The 19,295-nt window shown below is 47.6% G+C and overlaps 1 protein-coding gene across 2 annotated transcripts in view; it reads right to left on the reverse strand.

Moving 5' to 3' along the window:
* Positions 1 to 19,295, reverse strand: part of DYRK1A (dual specificity tyrosine phosphorylation regulated kinase 1A) — a 291,221-nt gene that overhangs the window by 35,428 nt on the left and 236,498 nt on the right. The gene's annotated exons all lie outside the window — the stretch shown is intronic.

A 19,295-nucleotide genomic window follows, 5' to 3' on the forward strand; every position in this document is an offset into this window, starting at 1 on the left:
AGAGAGGAACTGGATTCAAGAGAGGGAAGGAATTTACAGGCTGTGTCTGATGGAATGACTGTTTTGAATTTGGGAAATGGATATAGAGGCAGACAGACTAACTGCTTTTCTTGTGGAGGAAGGAGCCACATGGCCAGAGACTGTGCATTAAACCGAATGAAAAGTGGAGCAGCCATTGCTAGCCAATCAAATGCACATTACCCTAGTACAGAGACACATGGTGAAAGATCGCCATCTCATGGCAGAAGAGATTATAGCCGAAAAGGGAATTTTAGATCCAGAAGCAGAGGGAGTGTGTCTAGAGGCAGATTTCAGAGAAATGGCAGGAGCGATTGTGCGCAAAGAGTTTTTGATGATGAAGATATTCAGGATAAGAAATTATTCCTCATCAATTCAGGAAGCTGCTGGCATATCTGCAAATATCGTGAATTGTTTTCTGAACTTGATACTGATGATAAACCCAGACTGTTCCAAGCAAATAAACAACCACTTAATATGCTAGGAACTGGAAAGGTGCCAATTAAACTATGCACAACAAGAGGGGAAATAGTAAATGTTACCCTTCAAGATGTGGCACTTTGTTCCTGAAGCAGCAGAGAATTTAATCTCAACTAAGAAACTTGTGGAAAAGGACTGTGTGGTGGTTCTTCAGAAGAGAATGGGTAGTAGAAGTATAATTGTTGAAAGGAAATCTGGAGTTAAGTTTGCTGTTGAAGAGAGAAATGGACTGCATTATTTTGTGGATGTTAGTGAAAGACCAGAAGTTGCTGATGCTGGTGAAGGACAGATTTATCAAACTAGCCAAGGTGCTTGTGATCATAGGAAATGTTTACATTCATGGCATGTAAGAACAGGCCGTAGAGGCATACAAAGTGTCGAAAAGTTGTTAAAGGACTGTGGAATTTTTGTTCCTGTTTGTGATAAAGCAAGAGAGAAATGTGAAACCTGTCTTAAAGCAAAGGGAACTAGCCCAAGCTACACAGGAAAGTCCACTACTCATAATGAGGAACTTCTAGAGACTGTATACTCTGATCTTGTTGGTCCACCAGCGCCATCTCTTGGCGGCAACAAATATTTTGCAACTTTTACTGAAAGCAAAACAAGGTATAGCATTGTATATCTGATGAAGAGCAAAGATGAAACACTTGAGAAATTTAAATCTTTTGTTGCCACAGTTAAGAATAAGTTTGGAAAAGCTCCTCAAAGCCTACGTACTGATTGTGGTGGAGAATATTGCAATGCAGAATTTAAGAAGTTTTTGCAATTTGAAGGCATTGAACATAAAGTAACTATACCTCACTCTCCACAACAAAATGGATGTTCTGAGAGACTGAATAGGACTATACAGGAAATGTGCAGATCTATGCTTATACATTCTGGATTACCCAATGCATTACGGGCCAAAGCTGTGAACACAGCAGTTTATCTACACAACAGAGTACCTTCAAAGGTGATAGGCATTACTCCATTTGAAGCCTGGTTTGGCAAGAAGCCTGCTCTGAAACACATCAAAGCATTTGGTTCCAAGGCCTATGCTTTTATACCAAAGGAAAGGAGAGGAAAGCTTGATCCTTGAGCTGAAGTTGGACTAATTGTAGGGTATGCCACTGGCGGAAGAGGATACAGAATTTACAATCCTCAAGAGCGCAAAGTCAAAGAACAGAACGTAGTGTATGTGGATGAGAGCCATTTATTACATGCTTCTAATACAAATGAATCCACAGTGACAACTGATCCAAGTGATACAGAAACTGCTCCTGTAGAATTGGTCGATTGGTTACCTGCAGTGACACCCGGGAAACTGGCAAGTCCACCGTCTCAAGAGATTACCCAAACAGAAGGGGAAGCAGGGACTGGACCAGAGGAGACAGAAGCAGCAACCACTGTGAGACGATCGGAAAGAAGCAACAAAGGAAACCCACCAAAGAAGTATGGATTCTGTGAAACTGTGCAACTTATCCAAGCACCTAAGAACTGGAAAGATATATGCAAACTACCTGCAGATGAAAGAGACAAATGGATTGAAGCAATGGAAGAACTGCAATCCATAAATACAAAACAAGTATGGACTCTCACAAATTTACCCCCAGACAGAAGACCTGTTGGATGCAAATGGGTGTTCAAAATCAAGCACAATGATGAGAAATACAATGCTGTTGAGAAATACAAAGCACATTTAGTAGCTAAAGGATTCTCCCAGGAATATGGAACTGACTACTTTGAGACTTTTGCACCAGTTATCAACCATGCAACGACATTCAGGACACTACTCAGTGTTGCAGCATCAAGAAACATGATAGTGGAGCATCTGGATATAAAGACAGCTTTTCTCAATGGAGAATTATCTGAGGTAATCTATATGGAGCAACCTGAAGGATTCCAGATCAAAAAATTGGAAGATCATGTGTACAAGCTCAACAAAGGTCTATATGGCTTAAAGCAAGCAGCAAAAGCCTGGTATGACAAAATATCAGGGCTACTACAAAAGCAAGGATTCAAGCAAGGAAAAGCTGAACCATGTCTGTACACCAGAGTTAAAAATGGACAATACCAGTACATTCTTATTTATGTTGATGACTTGATAATATCTTGCCAATGTCAGGTTCAGTGGGTATATGAGCTGTACTGTCTCCATTTTCTAATGCTTCTAGTGTTTAAGTGCTTTCCCCACAGGTACACAAGTTCCCAAGCAGACTTCTCACCGAACGAGACTGTTTTGTCTAACAACGTTCCATCCCAGATTGGCCTTGACAGAGTCCAGCCTCCCAAGACTGAAAGATGTTGTTTTGAGAACTGTGGGGGGAGGCTGGCTCAGCTGGGAACTGTTACTTTGTACCTCATGCTTTGCTCTTCATTGGTAACAATGCTCTTGTACCATCCTGGATCTCTTATTCAGGACAGTGGACTATAATGGGTCATTTCTACAATAAAGTTTCCTTATTCAAACAATGGACTCTTGTTTGCTTGTAGAGGAGAACCTGTAGGAAGGATATTCTTTAGCCACAGTCTGACATTTTGTTACCAATCATGTCTCAGTCGGGCCCAGCGGAATCCAAAGCAGTCCCAGACAGGGATCCTTTGTTTGATCCGTATGCGTCTCCCGACAATCCACAAGTGCAACCCCAAGAACTTCAAACACCTGCGCCAGCAGGGAACGGAGCTTCAACTACTACCCCGCCTCTCATCGATCTCGGCAGTGGGGAGGAAAAGCCGACGGCCTCCAAGCCGACGGCCACCACCATCCCCTTGTTCTCGTTACCTACACCTTCGGAGTGGGGACCCAGACCCCGAGAAACGAGAGAGCGCAGGACCAGTGGGGTGCACCAGCAATTACCCATGGACGGGCGTCGAAGCCTAGAGACAGTCCCTGAATTGGACAGTAGCCAACCATGGCTGTTTTGGAATAGGACGACCGAGCAAACAGAATGGGACACGTCCCGCCGCGGCATCCTAAGTTGGGATTATTCGGAACTCACTCCGTGGTCGGAGCAACCAGAGGTTTCCGAACAAAGTTGGGTGCAGATGCAAAATCGCACCCTTGCTGTGGATTCCGGCATTTCGGCAGTTACGGGACTAGCCAAGGGAATTCTAGCAGCGAGATCGCAAGGCGATCAGGGAGACCCTCCACCTTGGGGGCCAATTTCCCCGGTGGTAGCAGTCGCAGGGGGCTCCACGACGGACCAACCGGGTCCCAGTAGAATTCAATTGCTGGAAGCTAGGTTGGTCGATATGGAAGAAAGCCTAGCTCATGCCATACATCTACTCTCATTGATGGTGGCGGGAGAGAGACCATCACCAGAAGAGATGGCTATACAAATAGCCACCCTACAAAGCGTAATTTCCAATCCGAGGGAACCTGCCCCGTTGCAGCCGCCGCCCTCGAATAACCCAGGGAAGGAAGATGAAGAGGGGTCCTGCACCACTAGCCAGTGCCCTGACGAGCCTTCCGAATCGGAAGAAGAGGGGGAACCCTGCCCTGGAGAGACTCCAACAGAAACCCCTAGACCGGACGAGGTTCCGCATTCCGGGGATACTCCAGTGGAAGTTCCAGGAGGGAGTGGAGAGGAGCCAACCCGCCCGACAGAGTCGCCGGTGATACCCCCTCCAACTTCCCCGATAACGGTCCGGCCGGACCAGTTAGAAGAGCCTCCAGCTCCCCCAAGGGAGGGAACGCCACACCAAACTCCAGTAATCATCCCCATACAACAAATCCCAGGGGAGGATCAACCAGTGCAGGTCGTACCACGAGAACAACCTCCAGGTCCCAGATCAACGATGCCGGGAGGGGCAAGCCCGCGCGGCCCAGCACCCATCAGGCCTTCGCCGCAGCAGCCCCTCCCGCTTCGACCGCAGCTAATACCACTACAGCAGCCGGTAAGATTACCTCCAATGCAACCGGTATTACCACCTCCCGATCAACCAGTACGGCCTACGCCACTTCGACCCCACCGACCCACACCGCAGCGACCAATCATGGCCCAACCTGTTCGGCCACCTCCAGCCCAACCGTTATGGCCAGCCCAACCGGTGCTGCCGCCGCCAGCCCAACCGGTGCTGCCGCCGCCAGCCCAACCGGTGATACCGCCGCCAGCACAACCGGTGCTGCCGCCGCCGGCCCAACCGATGCTGCCGCCACCAGCACAACCGGTGCCGCCGCCGCCGGCCCAACCGCTGCCAACACCACCCGCTCAGCCGGTGATGCCACCACCAGCCCAACCGGTAAGGCCCCCTCCGATACACCCCATCCCGTATCTACCACCGCAGCCGGGGGCCCCCGGGCAACCATTACTGCCGCAACAGCCATGGCCCCAACAGCCTCCTCCCACACCGCAGGCGCCACTAACTATTCCGATGGACTATTACCCCGCACCAGCCCCAAGGCAAGACCTTCCAATGGGCTGGGTGAAACTGGAAGCTACTTTTGACGGAGATCCCTCGAAACTGGGATTTTTCCTGGTACAAGTAGTACAGTTCTTCAACCGATCGGGACATCTTTTTGGGAGTGAGGCCAGCCAGATTGAACATCTCGGTTCACGATTACAAGGCAAAGCGGCAGACTGGTATGTAGGACTATACAATATTGGGGCCCCAGAACTCAATACCTTACAAGGGTTGGTGGATGCTATCCGGGCACAATACGAAGACCCCTTAGAAGAAACCAGAGCCCGAACAGAATTGCAAGCTATTAGGCAAGGCAGCATGTCGGCAAGAGACTATGTTACAAAATTCCGACAGCTAGCCGCTAAATGCCCTAGATGTGAAGAATCCACTAAAATAATTCTGTTCAAACAAGGGCTGAACCCGAGACTTCTGGATAGAGCCCTCATGCAAGATAATCCTCCTACTCTGTTGGGATGGATTCAACTCACATGTGAAGTTGAAAATCGCATATTGGAAGTCCGTTTAGTTGAACAACAACAACAAACGGGACAAAGACGCTCCTTAACTTTGCAGAAGGGAGGACGAGGTGCTGGATACGCTACCCGCGGAGCGAGGGATGCTAGATGGCAACAGGGTTTGTGTTTGCAATGCGGGCAAGCCGGCCACTTTGCGGCACAATGCCCATATCGGCCTGTGCAAAGACCTCCGCTCCAACTACGGCGTCCAACCCCTGCTCCATTCCCCAAGTTGCAACGCCCAACACCAGCTCCCAGATCGGGTAGAGGCCGCGGCATCTCCCAGCGACCTGCCCCAGACAGGGGATTGGAGGCAGAAGAACTTATGGAATACGACCCCGCTACCCCAAATGTAGAGGGGAATCCAGAAAGCCCCCAGTCGGGAACCGAAATGGATCTGTCGTAAAAGGGCCCAAACGACAGATCCACCCCCGACCCGTCCCAACCAGGGACCGGCCGCATGGGTCCATATTATTCATGCCAGTGACTTTGCTAAACCCCGAAAGAAAGATGCACATCCGTGTACAAGCCCTCATTGACTCAGGCTGTTCAAGAGACATCATCGCCCCAGCCCTAGTCAATGGACTAGTATTGCCAATCCGAGAATTACAAAACCCAGTCATTTTCGAGCAAATGGATGGCACCAACATGAACCCCGTCACTACAGAAACAGTCCCAGTGGTGACGGGCATGGGACAACACTGGGAAAAAAGGTCGTTTGTCATCAGTACAACAGCCAAATACCCGTTAATTCTGGGCAGCAAGTGGCTATGCGATCACAACCCCTACATAAATTGGGCAGAAGGAAGTATCACCTTCACCCACGCCAACTGTGAAAGCCATCGGTGGAACCAGAATTGGGGTAGTGATCCAACTCACACCGAAAAGGCTCTTCTCACCCAAGAAGAAATAAATCAAATACCCGAATACTACTGGTCCTATTTGAAGGCTTTCTCCGAGGAAGAAGCTGATACTCTACCCCCGCACAGACGAACTGATTGCGCCGTCGCAGGAGCCTCACTACCCAAAGGCCGACTCTATCCTATGAGTCTCCATGAACGGGAAGAACTCCGTAAATTCATTGACACTAATCTTCAGAGAGGGTTCATCCCTCCAGCCAATAGTCCCCATGCAGCCCCGGTACTCTTCGTGAAGAAAAAAGACGGGGGACTCCGACTGTGCACGGACTTTAGGGGACTTAATGCTGTGTCGACCAACAACGCCTATCCCATCCCGCTCGTCCGGGACCTTCTCAACGTCGTGGCGCAAGGTAAGATCTTTACAAAATTAGATTTAAAAGATGCTTACTTCCACGTTCGTATCAAGGAGGGAGATGAGTGGAAAACCGCGTTTAATACACCCCTCGGACAATATGAATACTTAGTTATGCCTTTTGGATTGACGGGAGCCCCGTCTGTATTCATGTCCATGATAAATGAAGTACTACATGAATTTCTATATAAAGGAGTGGTGGTGTATCTTGATGATGTGTTAATCTACTCAGACTCAGAGGAGGACCACATTCAACTGGTTCAAAAGGTTCTGGCCACTCTAATGAGTAATAAGTTGCCCATCAAGCTATCTAAATGTGAATTCCATAAAACTGAACTCAGTTACCTGGGTTACTGTATATCCCAACAGGGTTTAAAAATGGATCCAACCAAAATACAAGCGATCCAAGAATGGCAAACTCCCACTACCCATAGAGAACTGCAGTCTTTCTTGGGATTTGCCAACTTTTACAGGGAATTCATTGCAAATTTCGCACAGATCACGCTTCCCCTAACAGAACTGTTAAAAACCAAAGATAAAGGGGACCAAGTGAAAAAACCCTCCTCTAAATTGCTGTGGACACCTGATTGCCAAACAGCCTTTGAATGCTTAAAAATGCAATTCGTAACAGAACCCATTCTCCGCCACCCCGATGAAAATTGCCCCTTCATAGTGCAGGTCGACGCCAGCGATACTGCAATTGGAGGAGTGTTATTGCAGAAGGGGGAGGACGGGACGCTTCGACCTTGTGCATTCCTATCAAGAAAGTTTTCTGAGGCAGAAAGAAATTGGAATGTGTGGGAGAAGGAAGCCTTTGCAGTAAAAGCGGCCCTTACGAACTGGCGGCATTGGTTGGAGGGGGCACGCCACCCCTTCGAGGTTTGGACAGATCATAAAAACTTGGAGGCCCTCTGAAGTCCCCGACGGTTAAATGCCAAGCAATTACGGTGGGCGGAATTTTTCTCCAAATTCAATTTCACTTTGAACTACCTCCCGGGCAAAACCAACTTTCTTGCAGACGCCCTATCGCGCATGCCCCAACATAGAAGTAAACGGGAGGAGACTATAGATACAGTCTTCTCACCTACGCAGTTGGGAGGCGTGGTAACTACACGCAGCCGCGCAATCCAACCCCTTCAGCACGGCCAAGAATGGAAATCGAAACTTAAGGCTGAGGTGGAAAAGGAGGGGGATAAGATGCCCAAATCCAAGCTAAAACAATCCCCGCAGGGGGATTGGTTATCAGGGAATAGATTCTATGTACCCGACAGTCTACGAAAAGAGGTCTTACAGCGGTGTCATGATGCCCCCACCGCAGGACACTATGGGTACTTGAAAACGCTACATTTAATACAACGGCAGTTCTGGTGGCCGGGCATGCGCAAAGACATTTCCCAATACGTCGCCTCCTGCCCCATTTGCCTCAGCGCCAAAACCCGCAAGGGAAAACCTCCGGGTCTATTGCAACCCTTGGAAACGCCCAGCAAACCGTGGGAAACGATATCCATGGACTTCATCACTGATTTACCAATATCCAAGGGACATAACTGCATTTTAGTGGTAGTGGATCTGTTTTCCAAGCAAGCCCACTTCATTCCATGTACCACTATACCCACCGCTCGAAAACTGGCAGATCTATTTTTAAAACACGTTGTAAAATTACATTCTTTTCCGTCCAAGGTAATTTCGGATCGCGGCGGACAATTCGTTGCCAACTTCTGGCGGGAGCTTTTACAGATGTTAAATATTGAACAAGGAATCAGTTCAAGCCACCACCCACAAACCGACGGGCAGTCGGAAAAAACTAATCAGATCTTAGAGCAATTCCTTCGTTGCTACATCAACTTCCAACAAGATAATTGGGTGGATCTCCTCCCTCTAGCAGAGTTTTCGTACAACAACAGTGTACATGCCTCTACAGGAGAAGCCCTTTTCAAAGTTGTGTATGGGACCCACTTTAACCCTTTTCCGCTGGACGCTCCCCCTTCCTTTTCCCCGACTTCGCCAGATGTGTCTTCATGGTGGGGGGAGGCAGCCCAACAATGGACTCTCATTAAAAAACACCTCGAGAAAGCCAAACAGGATTACAAAAAATACGCCGATCACCACCGTGCGGCCGAATGGGATTTGCAACCTGGAGATCATGTTTATATATCCACCAAAAATCTAAAACTAGCACAAGTCAGCCGCAAACTAGCCTTAAAATTCCTCGGACCTTTTACAGTGCGCAAAGTGATCAACAAAGTGACTGTTGCTGTAAATTTACCCAAAAATCTGTGCCATGTACATGATACATTCCATGTCAGCCTGTTGAAGAAGGCTCCAACAGATGATAAATGGCACGTCAAAGCTCCACCCATTCCAACGTTGATAGATGATCAAATACACTATGAGGTACAACAAATTCTGGACTCTAAAATCAAACGCAATCAGTTGTACCTCATCAGGTGGAAGGACTTTGACTCTGGGTTCGATGAGTGGGTGAATTCTGTACATGTTCATGCTCCTAGATTAACCAAAGCTTTTCATACTCGCTATCCATATAAACCTGGGGGGGATTTATTTTAAGGGGGGCAGAATGTCAGGTTCAGTGGGTATATGAGCTGTACTGTCTCCATTTTCTAATGCTTCTAGTGTTTAAGTGCTTTCCCCACAGGTGCACAAGTTCCCAAGCAGACTTCTCACCGAATGAGACTGTTTTGTCTAACAACGTTCCATCCCAGATTGGCCTTGACAGAGTCCAGCTTCCCAAGACTGAAAGATGTTGTTTTGAGAACTGTGGGGGGAGGCTGGCTCAGCTGGGAACTGTTACTTTGTACCTCATGCTTTGCTCTTCATTGGTAACAATGCTCTTGTACCATCCTGGATCTCTTATTCAGGACAGTGGACTATAATGGGTCATTTCTACAGTAAAGTTTCCTTATTCAAACAATGGACTCTTGTTTGCTTGTAGAGGAGAACCTGTAGGAAGGATATTCTTTAGCCACAGTCTGACAGCCAAGACAGACAAGACATCAAAGAAATAGTTGATGGACTGAACAAAGAGGTAGAGGTGAAGCAACCTGGAGATGCACAACATTACCTTGGAATACAGCTAGAAAGACTTGAAGATGGAACTTTTCTTCTAAGTCAGAAAAGAAAAACATTGGACTTTATAGAATCTATTGGCATGAAAAACTGCAATGAAACAAGTATACCACTTGAACATGATTACTTGAGAGAAAGAGATCGACAACCACTTAGGAATATTAGTGAATACAGGGAAGCAATTGGAAAACTTCTGTACTTGAGCAAAACCACAAGACCTGATATAGCAGTAGCTGTTAGCATCTTATGCAGAAAAGTAAGTTCTCCTAATCATCATGACTGGAACGCGATAAAGAAAATAGCAAGATACCTGAAAGGAACAGCAGACCTAAAGCTGAGAATCTCGCCATCTGAGAAACCAAGACTGGTTGGATATATGGACGCCAACTGGGGAGAAGAATCAAGTGACTACAGATGAATCAGCGGATATCTATTCTTTTATGGAGATGGACTGATAGACTGGACTAGTAGGAAACAAACCATTGTAGCACAATCTACAGCAGAAGCTGAATGTGTGTCAGCGGCGAGTGCCTGCAGCGAACTAGAGTGGATCTTCAACCTGCTAAAAGACTTTGGAATAAACGAACCTATACCTGTAGTTATGTTTGAGGACAATTAAGCGTGTATTACTATATGCCAAGGAGAAAGTACTAAAGCAAGAAGCAGATCTATTGGACTTAAATGTGAACTTGTGAAAGATTTGTACCAGAAGGGACTAATAGAAATTGAACATTGTCGTACAGAAGAAATGGTGGCTGATATCCTGACTAAACCACTATCTAAAACTAAGTTTGAGTATCTTTGTGAAATGTTGAATATGTTTGATCCTAATGCTGAAAGAAAAGTTGAATGATGTTTGTTAAATATGAATGCATAATGACTTCCATGCTAGACCTTGAGAAGGGGTGTTGGAATATACGTGTGTTGCAAGGTCTGAGATTCAGTCATTATGGGGTTAATGTGTTTACCTACCATGCTATTGTTTAGATTGACCTGGAAAGGGAACCTGGCTCAAAGCCAATAATCTGCAAGCCCGGGAAACTTGAGAGTGTTTGTAAACTGTTATTGGTCAACAGGTCAGGTGACTTTCTTTTCAGGGTCAAGAAGAAGGAGGAAGAAGAAGATTCTCCATTCTGTTATCCCAGCTCTTTGTTGTAAACAGTAAGGAAAAACGTAGCTCCAGGCTTTGTTGTTTTGTAGGCAACCTGTGACCCTTTTCCCTTTAGAAGTAAATGTTTTTTAAAAGCTAAACTCGTGTGCTGACTCTATTGATTCAAGATCCATTGCACCTCTGATTTAAAGCTATTTTTAACCTTTCTCCCCCAACAACTTCCAGGTCAAAGGTCAGTTGGTAGTCCTTCCCAAGCTCCACCCCCTTCTGATGATGTCACTTCCAGCATACTTTGCCAAAACCACACCCCTTCCTGTGATGTCACTTTCAGAGCCCTCCCCCAAACCCACCTCTTCCTCTGAAGTCACTTCAATGCATCATGTCTTGTGGCTCTCAAACATCTCAGATTTATTCTATGTGGCTCTTACATTAAGCAAGTGTGGCCACCCTTGACATATACTATGAAAACTTTTATGAAAGACAATTTACAGCATTAGATAATGATAATTCTTACATATTCTGTAGATATATACCTCGTTTCTTAAGAATATTTTAAAATGTAAATAATATGCTATATATTTAACATTACTATATTAAAGACTTCAGTGTTTTCAATAGTGTAAAGTTTAAATTACATCACAACCAGGGAGAGAGAGTACATAGGGAACTGACTAGGAGATGTGCCTTCATACCTTTGATATGTGCCAATGCACCAAAATCTCTGCACTGGTTGGGAAAGGGGAAGACCTATGGGCAAGACAGTAGGCAACTCCCTAAGGCACCCCAGCCCAGGAATGCACCCAAACCTGGTGGAATGTTATGCCAGCAAAAAATCACAGCATAGCCCACAGGTGCCCATGTAATGGAAAAGGCTAAGTGAGCCCCCCCCCCCACACACACACAAAGGCCCAGCTCTTCTCAAAAGACCCAGCAGATCATAGGGTGTTGACAGCTGCAACCAATTACTCCCTCCCCAGTGGTGACCAAACCCTCTCCCCCAAAACCAATCACAGCCCCCCTGGTACTATATAAACCCCAGACAGGACACCCCATGGTTAAGTAAGTAGGGCATACACCACAGGACTCTGCCTCAGAGGTCTCTGTGGTGTACACTTAGTGTATACACAATCTGGCACTTCAGTGGTGAGAAAGGCACAGAGAGAGCACTTAGGACCTCTGAAGGAGCACTTAACACTAGTACCCATGGGGGAGAGTAAAATCCATACTACGTGGTTAACATGTCTCATTTTAGTTACCTAACAGGTGTCCTACCTCTGAAGTCTTGACCTGTAGCGATGACCATATGATGGCAGGTGAATAGCAGTAGGAATCCAGCTGTCCTGGTCCAGGACGCTGCACCTGCTTTCTCCCATCGTAACAGCCCAAGCTCTGCTATAACAATGCTGGCTCCCATACCCAAAGCTATCAGTGTGTACATATGAGGGCAACCCAAGCCAAGTCCAACTGGTACCATGCCCTATGTCATTCAATAGGGCACATTCCTAGGCATTCCCAGGTAAGAGCACCTTTTGCCATTTTTTCTCAACTCTCTTTTATCTTCATTGTTTTTATTTCATCAATTCTTCCAGCACTAATGCTCTGATCTTATTGTTATGCCCTGATGTAAACTTATTTTTTGTCCGAGGGCCGGGCCCGCCACCCCTCGGCCTGGCCAGCCCGTGGCTCCTCCCCCCCTGAGGGACCCCCCCGGCGGAGGACTTACCAGATCCACCGGTCACACGGGGGGGGGGGTCCGTGGGAGCGCCGGGGGGGACGGGAGGCACGGCACAGCGGCCACACTTGCGGCCTGTGCCGACCGCGGCCACTTTGCCGGCTGCCGAGCCGGGGCCCAGAGCCGGGAGGCATGGTGGTGTGGCAGCACGGCAGCCGCTGCTGGCTGAAGCCGCTTCCCCGGCCTTCAGGCCGGCTCCCGGGGGCGCGGTGGGGCGGCGGCTGGGGCCGGTCACGGGTGCTTCCCTGGCCTGCGAGCCGGTGCCCGGGGCTGGGAGAGGCGGTGGTGTGGCGGCGCAGCAGTGGCCGCTGCTGGCTGCAGCCACTTCCCAGACCTTTCAGCTGGCGCCCGGGGCCGGGAGAAGCGGCGCGGCAGCGGCGCAGGCAGGGGGAGGGCACGTGGGGCGAGCCCGCGGCCCCCCCAGGGAGCGGAGAGACGGGCCAGGCAGGGCCAGGCAGGCTGCGGCCTGGGCAGACGCCCGCGCAGGTGCGGCAGGGCCGGCCCCACCCAACTGGACAGCTGGCCCGGGGGCAGAGCAGGACAAAGAGGCGAGACAGGGGAGGGAGGAAGGAGAGGGTTGAAGACGATCAGGAAAGGCAGGTCGGCCTGCCTGTTAAGGAGAAGGCGGGATTAGGGCGACACAGGGGGTGGGAACAAAGCCAAGAGAGCCAGACACTGGGAATTAGCTGGGCAAAGAGGGTGAGGCCACACCTGGCCCAGGTAGCGAGCCTAGCCATGGGGGCAGGGGCAGGGGAGAGAGGGTGGAGCTGGCCCTAGAGGGGAAGGTATTTAGGTGGGCTCCACACCCTGGCCAGGGAGGAAGCACGCTGAGGCTGTCCCTGCTGTGAAGGAGGCAGCCGGCGAGGGGAAGCCACGGGCCTAAGAGTTTGCTAGCTCAGGCCCGGGGCCCCATTCTGAGGCACAGGGGGAGCCTCAACGGAGAGGGCCTCAACACGACGTGGCTGCAAACCCGCCAGATAGTTGCGACGGGCCCCGTGATGGACCTGCCACTGCCCCCACCAGGGGGTCCTGACCTGCCGCGGCGACCCGGGGACGCGAGGGGGCATGACATTTTTAACCCAGATTTGTTTTGTTTTACCGGCTTTTGCTGTAATAATAAATGACTGAGCACCCGAGAATGCTGTCTATAATGGGGGATGGGGGATGCTGGCAGCCCTATACTGGACTTTATACGCACATTCCTTTTCCAGGTGGTTCCTTTTTCCCCTAAGGTGGTTTCAGGTGCCTGACTACTGCCCCACTAGGCTCTGGGGATCAGCTGGCCAAGCAGCCGTGGGACCCATTGCCTTGCAGGATTGGGCCCTATATGGCACAGCACTTCCTCATGGGATAAGTAAGTGCTAATCAAATGGCTACTGAATGCACCTCAAGGGCATTCATTCTCTGGCAAGCGGAGCCCCCCCACCCCATGAGGGTGGAACCTCAGAGAGAAAAGAAGAGCAGGGTGCAATAGGAGAGTTGTTTATTGATCTTTTTAGATCTCAATGCATTTTGCAAATGGCTTTGTCAGGAGTCTAACAGAGCTGGATTAAAATTAATAAAACATACACATTTCAAAACTATTACAAAAATATTTAAAATCATTAATAATAACTGTGCGTATATACCACTCTTTTAGAGAGAAGAGTCCAGTAGGACCTGTAAGTCTAACAAAATTTGTGGTAGGGTATGAGCTTTTGTGAGTCACAGCTCACTTCTGAAGCTCACCACAAATTTTGTTGGTATTATAGATGTTACTGGACTCTTCCTCCTTTCTACTGCAACAGACAGACTGTCACGGCTACCCATCTTGATCTATCTTCTAGAGAGAGTAGTCCCCACTCAGGGTGGTGAACGTAGTTACTGTTATTATCCCCACAATCAGGGCTTCTTTTCTGGGGAAAGAGGTGGGAGAACTCTCACCTGGGGCAACTCCTGGGAGGAGGTGGTGCACTTCCCAATACATGCATGCGTGCACGCTCCTGGGACAGCATGATGACATCACGCAGGCTGTGGCTGCCCCAAGAGTGCTCCATGGGGGGGGGGGTCCAATTTGGCCCAGATAAGGCTAAATTTGGTACTTCCCCGCCTGGTAGTGGCCGGATTCAGGCCATTTTGGGCTCAAATTGGGCCAAATCAGGCCCAAAATTTCCCAGATCAGCCTGGAACGGGCTGCTGCTGCATGGGAGAGCACTCTCCCACTCGGCAGCGGCCCAAACCTGGCCGTTTGGGCCCAATATGGGCCATTTGGGGGCCAAACGGGCCTGAAAAGGTCCAGATCAGCTTGGAAGAGGCTGCAGCCACACAGGACAGCACTTCCCCACTGATCCTGGATGTTTTGGGACTGATCCTGGCCATTTTGGGCCTGAATTGGGCCCAAAATGGCCGAAAGGGGCCCAAAATAGCCAGGATTGGGCGGCTGCAAGGTTGGGGAGTGTTCCTCTGCCAGGCACAGACCCAATCTTGGCCGTTTCGGGCCTGATCCTGGCCATTTTGAGCCTGAACTGGGCCAAAAAGGTCCGAAAGGAGCCCAAAATGAAATGTGTATGCTTTATTTACTTTAATTCTACTCTCCCAGGCCAAAAATGGCCAGGATCGGCAGCCGCCCAATCCTGTCCATTTTGGGCCTGAACTGGGCCAAAAAGGGGCCCAAAATGGCCATGATCGGGCCGCTGCCAGGTGGAGGAGTGTTCCCTCGCCCGGCAGAGCCTCGATCCTGGCGGTTTCAGGTCCGATCCTGGCCATTTTGGACCTGAATTTAGAAGGATTTTAATGATTTAATTTTAAATATCTTTGAAATGTGTGTTTTATTTACTTTAATTCTACTCTATTAGAATCCCTGACAAAGCCATTTGTGAAATGCATTAGAATTTAAAAAGATCAGTAAAGAACTCTCCTATTATACCTTGCTCTTTTCTCTCTTACTGGACCTTACTGGTATAGCCCTCTTTTTTCAGACTGTTCGTAGAACCAGAGAACCTGCCAGCACCCCACAAGGATAGCTGTGGCTGCCATGGCATCTGTTCTGTTGGCCACTACAGTACGTGTTTTTCTGTTTAGCATCTGTGCAAGTGGCGATTCAACAGGAAGTCCTGGGTGTATGAGAAGTGCAGTTCCTACCACTGCTAAGTGTTCAGTTCCAACCCGACTCCTGGAGCTTCTTCTTAGGCAGTTTTCCGACCAGCCAGTCTCCCAATGGCCCATGGGATCAGCTCACAAGGACACAGGGGCCATACTGGACAGAGGAAGCAGGCAACTCAATTCATTGGACCTCTTCATGATTTGCTGTGGGGTATTCTCCAACTCTGTCCTCGTCCATCTGTTTATGAGTGAAGGAGATCAGCTTCACGCTCCTCCCTCCCTCCCCTCCCCTCCATCTGTGACTTCCCTTAGGGCTACTCCTTCATATGTCCAAGGGGGAACCCATGCTGGGATCACTGTAGCTGGTGTTTCAGGTTCCATTGGACTTCTATTTTGTACAGCTGTAAACCACAGCAGGGTTCCAGTAGCACCTTGAACCACATATTGTTTAATGCTCCCTTCCCTCATGCACACTGCTGGTTGCTGTGTGCAGGTTGCATGAGGAATAGGCTGATAGGTGGTCCAAGTGTCTGTGTGGCTGCACTGGGATGGGGGAGGGCAGTCTCTGGGCCTCACACTTTCGAACAGCACTTTTGGCACATTTTGACAGGGCAGGGGCAAGGGACCCAGGGTGGATACAAGGGAGCTTCTGCAATGGGTTCAGCATAAAGTGGTTGAATTCTTGCCAAAATGATGGGTCTCCAGGGTGGCCCATTTGCCTATTTTGTAGTCTGAGTTTCAAGGATCTTGCCTGCCACTTCCCCATGCTTAGATCAGACTAGGAGCCTTGGCCATGGTGACTCATGCCAGAGTCTTTGCCTGGCCCCCTGTGGCTGCTGGTGTTATCAGGGCTGCGGTGGAGTGCCTAATGCCTGCTGGCAGGCCTCTTTTAAACCCTACCCTCTTTGTCCAGTGGTTAGAAGCTGGTCTTGTGTGAGGGAGCTGTAGATTCACACTTAACCTCTATCTTTTCTTGTCTTTCTTTTAAAACTTTTTCATGGGAAAAGGGCATGTGGTTCAGAGCATGGGTGGCTTTGTGTGGGCAGTGCCTTTGCTGCTGTTCAAGACCTTGCCATGGAAGGGAGAGGTGTCCTTTACTTATGAACAGGAAAGGAGGGCACACTTGGGCCATGTGCCTCTGTTGATGTTGTGCTGTTGTTGGGTCTTCCTTCCCCATCTGTTGGCTCTCTGTGGGCAATGGGAGTGGCTTTAAGGGACAGTGGCTGGATAGGCAGGTGGTGCCATTCACAGAAGCATCATCAGCTGCTATTGCCTGATCGGTGGATGTTGCCAGAGTTGCTATGGGCTATGGCTGGCTTGCTAACTAGATGTAGCTGGAAAAAATATTTTCACTGTCATGGGCACCTGTTTGTCCAACAGGTGCCAGCAACAATTCCAAGCCCCTAAAAGAGTTTTTCAGTGAACAATGCACACCACTGATGGTATGAAGAACAGTCCTGTTTAAGGGATGACTCTTCCAGCCAGCATCACCTCCATCTTGTCAGGATTCAGCAGCGGCCAGGAGCTTATTCAGAGTTGGATGTCATCAGCATACTGATGACAATTTACTTCAAACCTGTGTACGATTTCATTAAAGGCTTTATACAGATATTAAATAGCATGGGAGATAACAGAGAGCTCTGTGCTACCACCCTCCATGTCAGCTACTAAAGGGAGCTAAAGTAACAGTCTGTCAAACTAAACAATTACAAAACTGGGGAGGGGGGAGATGCTACATGGATATTGAAAGTGATTCTCTAGGCTTTTAAAGGAGCTATACTACAGTAAATTCATAGAAATTAAGAAATATTTGGTCACTTTAATCACGTCCCTAAGATAAGGACTTTGTTTTGTTTTCTGCTGGCATTAGCAGTCAACAGGAACATGTAGCGGTATGTGGATTTATTTGGCCAGCAGATGGAGCCAAATATCTATAAAACAACCTTTCTAATGACTTCAAATAGATCTTGTAACTAAAAGTATGTTCATTGGCCAAAAAATCCAAGAAGAAACTTTCAGCAAGAGTCTTGCTAACCAAAGCACCTTAGAAGTAACTGCACTTGAAAATCATCCTAAAGTACTCCAACTGCAAATCACATCTGAGGTATCATCATAAGACTAAAAGATACACACTCTACAGCTTCTTCAGAAACATAGGAAAGTAAAGTAGATGGAAATACATTATTTGCCAATAATGTGTATATTTATGGAAGATCCAAGGGAGATAAGAAGAGTCCTTCTGTTAGATCAGACTGAGGTTCTATCTGGTCCGGGATTTTATTTCCAACAATGGCCAACCCAGATGTCTCTAGAAGATCTATTTAAAATGGCATGAAGGAACCAGGCACAAAGAAAAAGGAAACAGCAATGAAAAGCTATTGAGTTTATATGTTGAAAAATCAATAGAATACACAATAGAACATAGTTAATATCATTTGAAGGGAACTACAGTTTTAGAATGCTTTAGCTGTGACTATAAGCCTATCTAATTTTAGATGGATCTGAACAAAGAGGAAGTGATTGATAATTTGGAAACAGACAGGCTGAAGGCAATTATGAACAAGATTCCAATGAGCATATAATTAGGATATGATCCTAAATGCACATTTGTAAGTAAACCCCTAGTTCAGTCTCCAACTCTACATCAACTGTTAACTGGTGGTTTTTCTACCAGGCCCATTTGCTTCAATAAACCACACAATTTTATTTTCAACATATTACAAGTTGTTTGACACAGCCTAGAGACTGAAGGAAGCATCTTTAATTGTACATATAAACAAGTTGGTTTAACAGTACTTCAAATAACCTAATCGAGAATGCTGATACAATGAACACCAGTACGGAGAACTGAATCACAAAGAAACTGGTGCAGTAAAGCCATGGGCTTCATTAAATCTCGGAGGACTTCACTGGATTGAGTGGGAAAGTAATAAGAAGCTATTATTAGCTATTTTATAGACTCTATACCTCAAAAATAAATTATCTCTACTCTTAAAAAATCATAATGGATTAATGGCTATGACAAAAAGCAGAAGAATCTGATATATAAAATAATTTATCTAGCTCTTCTTGAATATTGGAAGTATCTCACATGTTGGTAGGATTATTTTCCTTTTATTGCGGGAGGGAGGGGTAGCTTTGAGGCAGATGTAATGCAGCATATTGTATAACTCTAATTAAACAATCAGAAATGAGCTGCAAGCTCATATTCTCTCCCACCCCTTTTCTGGAGCTTGATTGCCAAAATTTGCTTCAACCATAAGCATGTTAGTGACATAAATCATGGTTAAGGCCAGTCCTGCTCAACCAGGAATGAGAGTTCCAAGCATGACTTACAGCAGTAATTAAACAATCAGAATTAATTATATATGTATCCAAGCGAGTTAAAAGCAGACGTGAGATTTCAAGAGGGATTTTCCATTCTTATGTTTGAAATACAAGTTAACATCCAACTTTGGTTTCTAAATGCATTCCTGCTGCTTTGCAATGGGAAAGCAGCATGGGGAAGGGGGGAGACTAGTAGAAGAGAAGGTGTGCAGAAAAGGAAGAGTGCTTAATCCCTGTACAACTCTTTCTCTTCCCTGATATTTCAGGCACAGTTCTAGACCTATCTTTA

Source organism: Eublepharis macularius, chromosome 3, assembly GCF_028583425.1.
Source record: "Eublepharis macularius isolate TG4126 chromosome 3, MPM_Emac_v1.0, whole genome shotgun sequence".
Classification (NCBI taxonomy): Eukaryota; Metazoa; Chordata; class Lepidosauria; order Squamata; family Eublepharidae; genus Eublepharis; species Eublepharis macularius.